Source organism: Tachysurus vachellii, chromosome 18 (assembly GCF_030014155.1).
Source record: "Tachysurus vachellii isolate PV-2020 chromosome 18, HZAU_Pvac_v1, whole genome shotgun sequence".
Lineage (NCBI taxonomy): Eukaryota > Metazoa > Chordata > Actinopteri > Siluriformes > Bagridae > Tachysurus > Tachysurus vachellii.
The window spans coordinates 4706636-4719087 of record NC_083477.1 but is presented as its reverse complement, the minus strand read 5'-3'; the positions used below and the strand labels follow the sequence as shown (position 1 = coordinate 4719087).

Below are 12452 nucleotides of genomic sequence, written 5' to 3'. Positions count from 1 at the left end.
AAAAAATATATATATATATATATATTAATATATATATATATATATATATATATATATATATATATATGTATATATATATATATATATATATATATATATCCGCATATATTCGTATACGTATTCGTATATATATTCGTATACGTATATATATTCGTATATATTCGCATAGATGGTATATATACGCATATATTGTTGTTGTTGTTTTTGTTGTTGTTGTTGTTGTTGACTAAATCCTTTTTTTTGGCCCAATGAATATACAAACATATACACAAACATTGTTCTACTCTGTTTTGTGCTGTATAAATATATTGTATTCAATCATAGATTTGGAGCGTAATTAAAATATAAATCAACATGAAATATCTTCCTAATGAGCAAGAAAGCAGCCTGACCGACTGATGACAAGATTCACCCTTTTAATCTTAACCCTTTTTAAGAGTACGCTGGCGTTTCGATCCGAAAATCATCTAATCGGACGTTTTTAATCGGAATAAACAAACGGCTTTTGATTTTCTGTCTGATATAAAATTAAATTCTAATCAAATTTTCATTTTATTTGTCACATACACAGTACAACATATACTGAATGCTTTCCGTGACTGTCCTAAAAATATAAAAACAGCAAATTATACCAATGTAGAATTACATTAGAATTAAAAAAATACGGCAGAAGTCAGGGACAAATTATAAAGAAATAAATAGAGGTAGTAACTGAATATGGTACAGTGATGTGTGTGAATATGAACATAATGTCAGATATATATCCCTCTGTTCAATATGAGATATTAAGCTTCTTATGAACAAGAACTTGTGGCACCTCAAAGAGTACAAATGGGTTTGATATCACTGTTTACTGTGAAAATAAATACATATACAAACAGTTTTATGGATTTTTTTTTTTATGAATATATCGCCTCTGGTATTGTAGTGAAAAACAGAAATACTGATGAAACACAACAAAGTCTTAAAGTCCTGAGTGTCTACTTTCATATAAGCTTCATATTAAAGGTGCGGTCTCCGTTGTTTGAGAAATGCTTCAGAAAACTGAGTCGGGCCGCCAAACAAGACAAAAACAAAACTAACGTGTAGCCAATGAGCAGAAAGGGGCGTGTCTTGTCAATATGGGCGGAGAGGGTGTTCAGTGCGCATGTGTGACATTAGCAGAAAGCGGTTTTAACATTGACATGGAGTATAAAAACAAAGAAAGAAAGCGAAGAAAGGTTTACGATAAGGCAAGAAGTAGGACGTGTTAATATAGGATCAGCTTTCCAGCGCTGGAGAGAACTGAGCGTCTTCTGCGGTGAAACGGAGATAAACCTTTCACGGTACAACACACAGTACTACAAAAACACATTTGTATTACCATAGTATTACTCATTGAGTTCATTTATTGATAAAAATATACCCTCAGTCAGCTGCCCCAGCAAGTTCCGCCATAATACTTTGAGTTATACTTGGGTTATACTTGTCTGGTTTATGTGTGAGGCGGAGCTATCAAAACAGGGGTGGGACCCATTCAGGATAGGGGCGTGTTTGTTTTGGTGATTTCAAATGTCAACATTGGCTTTCAAACAACAGAGACCCTACCTTTAACACCACTGTGGCATGAGACTCATCACCATAGACACATGGACATTGGACATCATGGACATCATCATGGACTCATCGACATTTCAATCATCGACATGGACACGTTGAAACAGGAGGAAAGTTTCCTTTAGCGAACACATCGTCAAATGGTGGAGATAATTTTAAATAGAGAATATTTTTCTCACGCTTGCTTGTTTACGGATTGTCAGTTGACGACTCCTGGTTTAAGCCTTACAGATGTCAAGGAAGGCAATATGAAATACTGTGTCCTCTAAAAACTACAACAATGCTTGACTTTAAGGATGAACTTTATCTCCTGCGATCTCCTGCAGTCTCACAAAATGGCGTCTGAAAGCAGAGCCTTATAGACTCATGTAGGATTTTGGATCTTTTTTTTGCAAACAAGCCTGTGTGCTTTTACCAAAGCAAAGCGCAATTTAAAATTTTCTCTCTCTCTCTCTCTCTCTCTCTCTCTCTCTCTCTCTCTAATTCCACTCATGCTCCATTGCAGTCTTGCTGTAATTAAACCCAGACTAATGGTTGTTTTTTTGTGCAGCATGACCAGCTTGACTTATCCAAACCCTGAGCTGCTGCTGGACGTATTTCCACAGTTCAGCAAACACAGAAAGGGTTTTGGAGGTCAGCACTGTGTGGAGTTCGGTGAGCTTTCTGCTCTAACACACCTGATTCGGTTCCTCACTTCATAGGAAGCTTTAGTCCATCTGGAAAAAAGCAACACTCTTCACCGGGGATGAACATGTTACAGTCATAGGCAGTGCACGCACACACACACACACACACACACACACACACACACACACAGACACACACATGTCAGTGATACAGTACACACAGCACCATGTCAGTAATAAGAACATCTGGCAGGCGCTGGTCCTCTTAATATAAGATATCTGAGATGATATATGATGATTTAGTGACCTTCTGATACAGAACTGAGGAAGGAAAACAAACTACGACAACAGACTGTTGAGTCATGTGCATTTGGTTTTCTTGTTTTTTTCTCCGTTCCGAAGCTCGCTGCCATTCCTTTATTATTCTGAGGTTCATGGGAACCACCTCCCACAGAATATCCAGAAATACACACGCTAGAGGAGTAATCAACCGAATCATCCTTCCCTGCTGACAACCATCTCCCAGATAACTAAGAACACTCCAGTCTAAAACATAACACCAAATTTCCATGACTGATTTAGGGCTCATTTAGAAAAGTCTGGTTTAATGATAGTAAAATATAGATACAATACTTTTTGTTGCTCTTTTTATGTTTATTTAAACGATATCACGTTTCATGTCTCTCTTCGGCTGAAAGAGAAAAAAGGTAAAAGAATAAAAGGAATGAAAGAACAAACGGCTTTGCTTATTCATGAAGTACTGTAGAACTGGAAAATAATGGGATTCATTATCTTGTATGACCAGCATTGTTGGAATTGCTGTCATTGGTGTTGATGGTAGTGTTGGTTGTGTTGTTGGTGGTGTTGATAGTGTTGATAGTGGTGGTGGTGTTAGTGTTGTTGGAATTGTTGTCATTGGTGTTGATGTTAGTTTTAGTGGTGATGATGGTGTTAGTGTTGTTGGAATTGTTGTCATTGGTGTTGATAGTAGTTTTAGTGGTGATGATGGTGTTAGTGTTACTGGAATTGTTGTCATTGGTGTTGATAGTAGTGTTAGTGGTGATGATGGTGTTAGCATTGTTGGAATTGCTGTCATTGGTGTTGATGGTAGTTTTAGTGGTGATGATGGTGTTAGTGTTGTGGGAATTGTTGTCATTGGTGTTGATGGTAGTGTTAGTGGTGATGATGGTGTTAGTGTTGTTGGAATTGTTGTCATTGGTGTTGATGGTAGTGTTAGTGGTGATGATGGTGTTAGTGTTTTTGGAATTGTTGTCATTGGTGTTGATGGTAGTGTTAGTGGTGATGATGGTGTTAGTGTTGTTGGAATTGTTGTCATTGGTGTTGATGGTAGTGTTAGTGGTGATGATGGTGTTAGTGTTGTTGGAATTGTTGTCATTGGTGTTGATGGTAGTGTTAGTGGTGATGATGGTGTTAGTGTTTTTGGAATTGTTGTCATTGGTGTTGATGGTAGTGTTAGTGGTGATGATGGTGTTAGTGTTGTTGGAATTGTTGTCATTGGTGTTGATGGTAGTGTTAGTGGTGATGATGGTGTTAGTGTTGTTGGAATTGGTGTCATTGGTGTTGATATTAGTGTTAGTGGTGATGATGGTGGTAGTGTTGGAATTTCTGTCATCGGTGTTGATGTTAGTTTTAGTGGTGATGGTGTTAGTGTTGGAATTTCTGTCATTGGTGTTGATATTAGTTTTAGTGGTGATGATGGTGTTAGTGTTGTTGGAATTTCTGTCATTGGTGTTGATATTAGTTTTAGTGGTGATGGTGTTAGTGTTTTTGGAATTGTTGTCATTGGTGTTGATAGTAGTTTTATTGGTGATGGTGGTAGTGTTGGAATTTCTGTCATTGGTGTTGATGTTAGTTTTAGTGGTGTTGATGGTGTTAGTGTTGTTGGAATTGTTGTCATTGGTGTTGATGGTAGTGTTGATATTGTTGATAGTGGTGGTGGTGTTAGCATTGTTGGAACTTTGTCATTGGTGTTGATATTAGTTTTAGTGGTGATGATGGTGTTAGTGTTGGAATTTCTGTCATTGGTGTTGATGTTAGTTTTAGTGGTGATGATGGTGTTAGTGTTGTTGGAATTGTTGTCATTGGTGTTGATGTTAGTTTTAGTGGTGATGATGGTGTTAGTGTTGGAATTTCTGTCAAGGGTGTTGATATTAGTTTTAGTGGTGATGATGGTGTTAGTGTTGTTGGAATTTCTGTCATTGGTGTTGATGTTAGTTTTAGTGGTGATGATGGTGTTAGTGTTGTTGGAATTGTTGTCATTGGTGTTGATGTTAGTTTTAGTGGTGATGATGGTGTTAGTGTTGGAATTTCTGTCAAGGGTGTTGATATTAGTTTTAGTGGTGATGATGGTGTTAGTGTTGTTGGAATTTCTGTCATTGGTGTTGATAGTAGTGTTAGTGGTGATGATGAGGTTAGAGCAAGCTTGGCCTTGTTGCTATTTATTTCCAGATAAATAAAAAAAATCTCCCAATCTGGTCACTTGCCTGCTTACATTTTCCCATCCACCAGCCAGCTCTCTGTATTCAACAACACAGCTACCAAATGATGATCACATGCTTTCACTCAGACACATGAAACCAGGCAACGACAACATTTTGGAGCTCATGCTGCATCACCGGACAATGTAACTCGTACAGAAGACTCATCTGTGTGACTCCGATCACATCTCTTCCACCACACCTGATATCGCTTCCTGGTTGTGGAATCATTGAGATTTGACCTTGTTATCTCCAGATGATAGAAGAAAGCAGAGTCACTGGGAACTACTGTACTTATATCTCCAACCTCTCCAGGACATGAATAAATACCCCACTGGGACTTTACAGTATAATGTGTGTATGTGTGTCTTTTTTCTATCGTTCTCTGAGACATAAAGAAGTTTACTGCTAGTCATGTAAAGCTGCAGATTTAATTAATTGGTTTAAATACCACATGACATATACAGTAGGTGTAGTGAGATAGACAGCCTTAGGGGGAAAAAGCTATTCAGCATCCAATCAGAGTTACTAAGGAGGTATTTATTCCACCAATGTAATGATATAATATATATAATATTGATTTAAATGTCAGAATAACTGTGACTTCAACATCCTTTAGCAGCTGTAGCTTCTGCAGTTTCTTGTTCATTATCATGAGATTATTAGGAATTCAATACATGCTAGTTTGTCATTGCTTTGTGCAAGTGAAACGTGAACCATTTTGAAGCAGAGAGAAGAGAGGAAATCGATCTGAGCCATTGCACAAACATTGGGTCTAGTCAGTACAACAATGGTGTACTAACAACCAGACATCGAACAGCTCGGTAAAGGAAAACTACAGCAGATGATGACATCACCGACAAAATATACAGGGCCGGGCTGAAGGTCTCACAATCAAACATTTAAAGATGATTTAAAGAAGAACTCTAGAAGCCAATTTGTTACAAAATACAGAAAGACATCCCAAAATTAGAATGGAACAGTTTGGTGATGTCAATGGGTTAATGTCACTGGGTTAATGTCACTGGGTTGATGTCACTAGGTTGATATAACTGGGTTAATGTCACTGGGTTGATGTAACTGGGTTGATGTCACTGAGTTAATGTCACTGGGTTAATGTCACTGGGTTGATGTCACTGAGTTAATGTCACTGGGTTAATGTCACTGGGTTGATGTCACTGGGTTAATGTCACTGGGTTGATGTCACTGGGTTGATGTCACTGGGTTGATGTCACTGGGTTGATGTCACTGGGTTGATGTCACTGGGTTGATGTCACTGAGTTAATGTCACTGGGTTAATGTCACTGGGTTGATGTCACTGGGTTAATGTCACTGGGTTGATGTCACTGGGTTGATGTCACTGGGTTAATGTCACTGGGTTAATGTCACTGGGTTGATGTCACTGGGTTAATGTCACTGGGTTGATGTCACTGGGTTGATGTCACTGAGTTAATGTCACTGAGTTAATGTCACTGGGTTGATGTCACTGGGTTAATGTCACTGGGTTAATGTCACTGGGTTGATGTCACTGGGTTGATGTCACTGGGTTAATGTCACTGGGTTAATGTCACTGGGTTGATGTCACTGGGTTAATGTCACTGGGTTAATGTCACTGGGTTAATGTCACTGGGTTGATGTCACTGGGTTAATGTCACTGGGTTAATGTCACTGGGCTAATGTCACTGGGTTGATGTCACTGGGTTAATGTCACTGGGTTAATGTCACTGGGTTGATGTCACTGGGTTAATGTCACTGGGTTAATGTCACTGGGTTGATGTCACTGGGTGACATCTGGATGTTGCTTTACTGTTAATGCTGTTCTGTTTACTGTTACTGTTAATGCTCATGGCTTTGCGAACCTACATTGGCATCCAAACGCAGCGAATCCAACATGTACGTGCAGCATGATGTAATTTGTATAAAAGGAGGTTGCAATCGAGAATAATGAAAGTACGTAACATTATTTTATCATTAACACAGAAAATGTAAATGTATTAAACATTGGTATACTTAAGGTACATTATCAAAGGTGCTAACAGTAGCCCCGCCCCCAGCCCCTGACTGGAAAAGGGGCATAAGACTATCTGTTCCAGTATTTTTGGAACCCACATAAAAACAGGGTGGTCTTAAACCAAAGGTGCTGTGTTCTAATTGCTTTAACACATCTAGATGAAAGCTGGAGCTCTGATCTGTCGTCTCCTATTCAACTTTTGATTCCGATCGCAAATGTTTTTAGAAAAATAAAACAAATTAAAGAAATGTCAGCAAGGGAAAACATCTTGGATTTAGTCGAACGTATCCACTATTTCTTACTATAAGGATACAACAAATGAAACCCATTTCTAGGCATATTCTACTATCTTTGCTTTATTCGAGTTTCTTGAAATGAATGCTTAAAATGAGTGAAATAATCTAACAATAGAATAAGAAACTGAAGTGTGGTTAAAGTGAACGTGTGGCTTATCATGCACAAAGGAAAATTCCGCAAAGACGATGTTTATATATTTGAGTTTTGCGCAGTTCCATGCAGATTAGCGCTTGCAAAACAAACCCACATACAGTACACATAAACATACACATGATTAGCATTAGCATGGCTTTGTTAATTCTATAGAGAGCCTCGGGGGATGTGTTTGTGCTCACTTACTCATGGAAATGTATGAGACAGGTATATACACACACACACACACACACACACACACACACACACACACACACACACACACACACACACACAAACTGAGGAGTCTCAAAGGTTGGTGTATATCAGTATTAGGTATGAATTATGAAATCATGGGGCATGTGGAGGAGCAGCACAAGATGTCTGTCTGTGTGTGTGTGTGTGTGTGTGTGTGTGTGTGTGTGTGTGTGTGTACTCAAATGCAGATTATTCTACATTTCAAGATCCGTACAGTGTAAGAGGAGAGGATATCATTTCATTTACATTCAGTTCAATTCACTTTTATTTGTATAATGCTTTTAACAATGGATATTGTCACAACTCCCCGAGACGATATAAAGAAACAATAAGACTAAAAAAGAATCTCATCCTCGTACTATAACTGTGTACTACGGTATACGGTCAAAAAGTGCAATTCAATAAACTTTCCCATGTCTAATTCATGCAAAGCCACAAAGTAAACAGCTTATTAGTCTAACTCAAGAATGCTATAGCAGACCAGACTGGATGCATATGATATTTTCAAGCAGAACAGCCACACATGACTCAGTTCAAGGACACGGGAGGCAACCAGGCAAGCTGTCGATTTGATAAGCGCAACCGCAAATACAGATGGAGAAAGATACGCTGGAATTGAGTTTGTAGGCCTGAAAGGTCAAACCGCATCCAGACTGACTGAAGCTAAATGAAGTGTATGTACGCTGAGCACACACGGAAGCAAACGCAGAAGGAGGAATGAGTGAAGGAAATGAAGGTGAAGCGAACTGCATAGTGGCATTTCTTTAATAAGTTTCAAGATGTGTAAAAGCCGGTGAGAAAAAAATGCTTTTGGGGGTGGGGGGGATGGGGGGGTTAACGCTCGACTGTGGGGATTGATACTTGAATGTTGAAGAAACATCCAGTTAAATGTGGGGCTATCTACAGGGCGAGCCATGCAGATAGGTGCCAAAAAATAATTAGGATCTAATCATTTGAACTGAAAGAAGAAGAAGAAGAAGAAGAAGAAGAAGAAGAAGAAGAAGAAGAAGAAATTGACTGAGAGTGATTGGGATTACACAAGATTACTTCAAATTATACAAAATACTTTAGGTGGATAATCTAATCTAATCTTATTTTGTCCATCTGTCTGCCCATCCAGCAATATGTACATCCATCCATCCACCCACCCATCCATCCAACTATTTAGTCATCCATCTATGCAACCATCCATGTGTGACTATAGAGGCTAGATACTCATTAGCTATCTAAAGAACGAGTGGTAGATTATTTGTAGTATTTATAGAGAACAGTATCACTTTAACCACGTCTGAAATACAGTATTCTTCTATACCTTCTGACCAGATTCAAGAATTCTTATTCGTAATTTTTTTTGTCAAGGCAAGTAGGGTCCTGCATGGGCTTACTGAAAAGCCTTAGTTAAAATCTGCCACACCAGCCTTTAAAGTTTAATAAGCCGACAAAGCCGAGTCTGATACCCCAAATCCCACTTTACACGCTTACTTGAACTGTCCTAAGATGGTTCTACCTTACAAGGTTTAACAGTATTCTGAGATAAAAGACCTACAGTAACTGCCACAGAAAACTGCAATAGAAGGGCAGGGAATTATGTAAGCCTCAGGCATGGTGTCCAATTCTCTGCAAAAGGCACAACCTGACAGAAGTTGCACATTATTCCACTTGTTTAATCAATTGGTTTTGGTTTTTAGACAACTCATGAGTTGTGTCAGGTGTAGCTTCTGCAGTGGTTGGATTGCAAACCTGCAGGTACTCTGGGTCTTATCTAGGATACATTTGGACACCCCAGCCTTGCAGGATAACCAAAAATAAGATAAGCCATAGTACAGCAGCCAATCATATGAGTCCATTTCCCACTGTCCTGTACCCACCTGGCCTCACCTGAGCATTCTGAACCACTAGTGTTTTATTCTACATCCAATAATAAGTTTACTTCACTCCATGTTTAATTATTATTATTATTATTATTATTATTATTATTATTATTATTATTATTACTATTATTATTATTACTATTGTGTTAATTTTATTATATTTTGTTTCTTTATTATTATTATTATTATTATTATTATTATTACTATTATTTTTATTTTATTATTATTTTTATTTATTATTATTATTATTATTATTATTATTATTATTATTATTATTATTATTATCATCTTGTTGGTGATAATGATAGTGTAGTAGATAATGGTGGTGTCGGTAATATTGTAGTTGGTTCTAGTGGTGATGATAATGGTAGTGGTGATGGTAGTGTTGATGATGGTGTTAGTGTTGTTGGTGTTTCTGTCATTGGTGTTGATGGTACTGTTGTTTGTGGTTGCAGTGACGATCATAGTGTTGTCTGTGGTTCTGATAGTATTATTGTTGTTGGTTGTGATGAGAGTGTTCTTGTTGTGGTCACTGGTGGTGGTGATTGTAGTGTTGTTGGTGGTGATAGTGTTGGTGTTGATGAAATTGCTATCATTGGTGTAGATGGTAGTTTTGGTTGTGTTGTTTTTCGTTCTGATAGTGTTGATAGTGGTGGTGGTGGTGCTAGCATTGTTGGAATTGTTGTCATTGATGTTGATGGTAGTGTTGGTTGTGTTGTTGGTGATGTTGATAGTGTTGATAGTGGTGGTGGTATTAGCATTGTTGGAATTGTTGTCATTGGTGTTGATGGTAGTGTTGGTTGTGTTGTTGGTAGTGGTGGTGGTGTTAGCATTGTTGGAATTGCTGTCATTGGTGTTGATGGTAGTGTTGGTTGTGTTGATAGTGGTGGTGGTGTTAGCATTGTTGGAATTGCTGTCATTGGTGTTTATAGTAGTGTTGGTTGTGTTGATAGTGGTGGTGGTGTTAGCATTGTTGGAATTGCTGTCTTTTGTGTTGGTGGTTGTGTTGTTGTTGGTGATAGTTCTGATAGTGTTAGTGTTGTTATTGTCATTGGTAGAGATAATGGTGTTGTTGTTTGTGATAGTTTACAATATTATTGTTATTTGTTTGTTTTTTTTGTAGCATTGACATTCATGTCAAACATGTCCTTCATCTGGATGCCACTCTTCTTGCTCCTCAGACTCCACTGATTACATGTAATCAATTATTGCGTCCTTACTGAAGCTGCCAATCAATTATTAGATGAAGAAGACAAGCTAATATCAATTAGAGCTGTGAAAAGCAATTTTCCTCGAGTTTCTCTTTACCAAATGTCAAAGGTACACACTAAGCTTTTTGACCCTTGTTGCCAAGCATAGTTTCAAGTGGTTTTGCTTTTTAGTTCTATCTGAAATATTGATTATTACTCCAGTGCTTGTCCACTGCAATGCAAATCCGCAATGCTGTGCCACCAGTATTCTGTATCTCCCTGCACTTAGTCACAAAGCTGCTCAGTCTCTGTAAACATCTCTAAAATAAATGCTGCATCTGCACTATAAAGTCGCAAATGCAAATTCACCAGAGCTTAATCATTTTTACCATGTGATAATTCCTACATGCTGAGCATAGGAGCATATCTATATTGTACAGTTAATCATTATAACTACTTAAAGCATAAAGGATTTAGGTTAGTGATAGGTATTTATCATGTTGTACATGTTTTACCAAAGTCTTTCCCAATGTGATGACAATACTAACATGCTGGCTTAATATGCCCTGATAATTAATGAGATGGAAATTAGATGAAGCAACCTTCACACTTTCTATAAAAAAAGCTCATCTCTATGTTCCCATGCTTGTTAATACCAAGCGGTTTTAAGTGAGGCTTCTCTGTTTCTGAAACAAAACAACCCACTGTGCTTTTCAAGATGATAATGATAGATTACCGCATGCTGTCGTCAGTCACTGAGACGTTTGGCTAGGATTGTTGTGAAATGTGAATTGCCTGTCTACAAACATCCATCTGGCTCTAGCTTCTAGATAACCACAGATCATCAGCAAAAACACTGCTTTGGGAAAAGAAGGAAAAAGAAGAGTGACAGCAGAGTTGAGTCACTCTTCTCGTTTCAGCCAACAGATGAAAAAAAAAGTCACCCCGTGAAAAGAAGGTGTTCGGTGAAGTTAAAGGACCCACTGCACGTAAGTTTCCTTTCCGTTTACTAACCCTTTCTTTAATCCGTTTTTTTTTTTTTTTCAATTAGCTGAGTGGATTTCACCATGTTGCATTCACTGGTTTGCTTCATGGTTTTCTCAAAGCTTTAATCAGAACTGGTGACTAGAGTCCTACAAGGTGTATTCAGGTAACCTGAGCACCCCATTCAGATTACCAGTAAGTTAAATTAGAAATGAGTAATTATTAGAGCTTGCCAGAATGTTTTGATCAGGATTTCGGTAGCATCTTACGGTGGCCGAGAAGTGCAAAACATTAACAAATCCGAAAACAAATTAACAAATCCGAAAACAAATTAACAAATCAAAAAAAAGAACAAATCCGAAAACAAATGAACAAATCAGAAAACAAATTAACAAATCCAAAAGCACATTAACAAATCAGAAAACAAATTAACAAATCCAAAAGAAATTAACAAATCCGAAAACACTAACAAATCCGAAAACAAATTAACAAATCCAAAAACACATTAACAAATCCGAAAACAAATTAACAAATCCAAAAAAAATTAACAAATCCGAAAACACATTAACAAATCCGAAAACAAATTAACAAATCCAAAAACACATTAACAAATCCGAAAACAAATTAACAAATAAAAAAAAAATTAACAAATCCGAAAACAAATTAACAAATCAAAAAACAAATTAACAAATCCAAAAACACATTAACAAATCCGAAAACAAATTAACAAATACAAAAAAAAATAACAAATCCGAAAACACATTAACAAATCCGAAAACACAACGACAATTCAGACACCCCGGAAGAGGTTGATATAGTTTGTGATTGGAACACGTACCGATCATTGGACAAGACAACTGTCACTCAAGGTATACATGAAGTTCAACAGTCTGCTGCAGGGAAAAGTTGGAATGGATGGATGGAATGGATTACTGTGGATTAATTCTGTTATTTTCTTATATTTAAACGGAGAACTTTATACATTACAC

At 37.5% G+C, this 12452-nt stretch overlaps 1 protein-coding gene across 2 annotated transcripts in view; it reads right to left on the bottom strand.

Moving 5' to 3' along the window:
* asic2 (acid-sensing (proton-gated) ion channel 2) overlaps positions 1-12452 on the bottom strand; it is a 573112-nt gene that overhangs the window by 121247 nt on the left and 439413 nt on the right. The gene's annotated exons all lie outside the window — the stretch shown is intronic.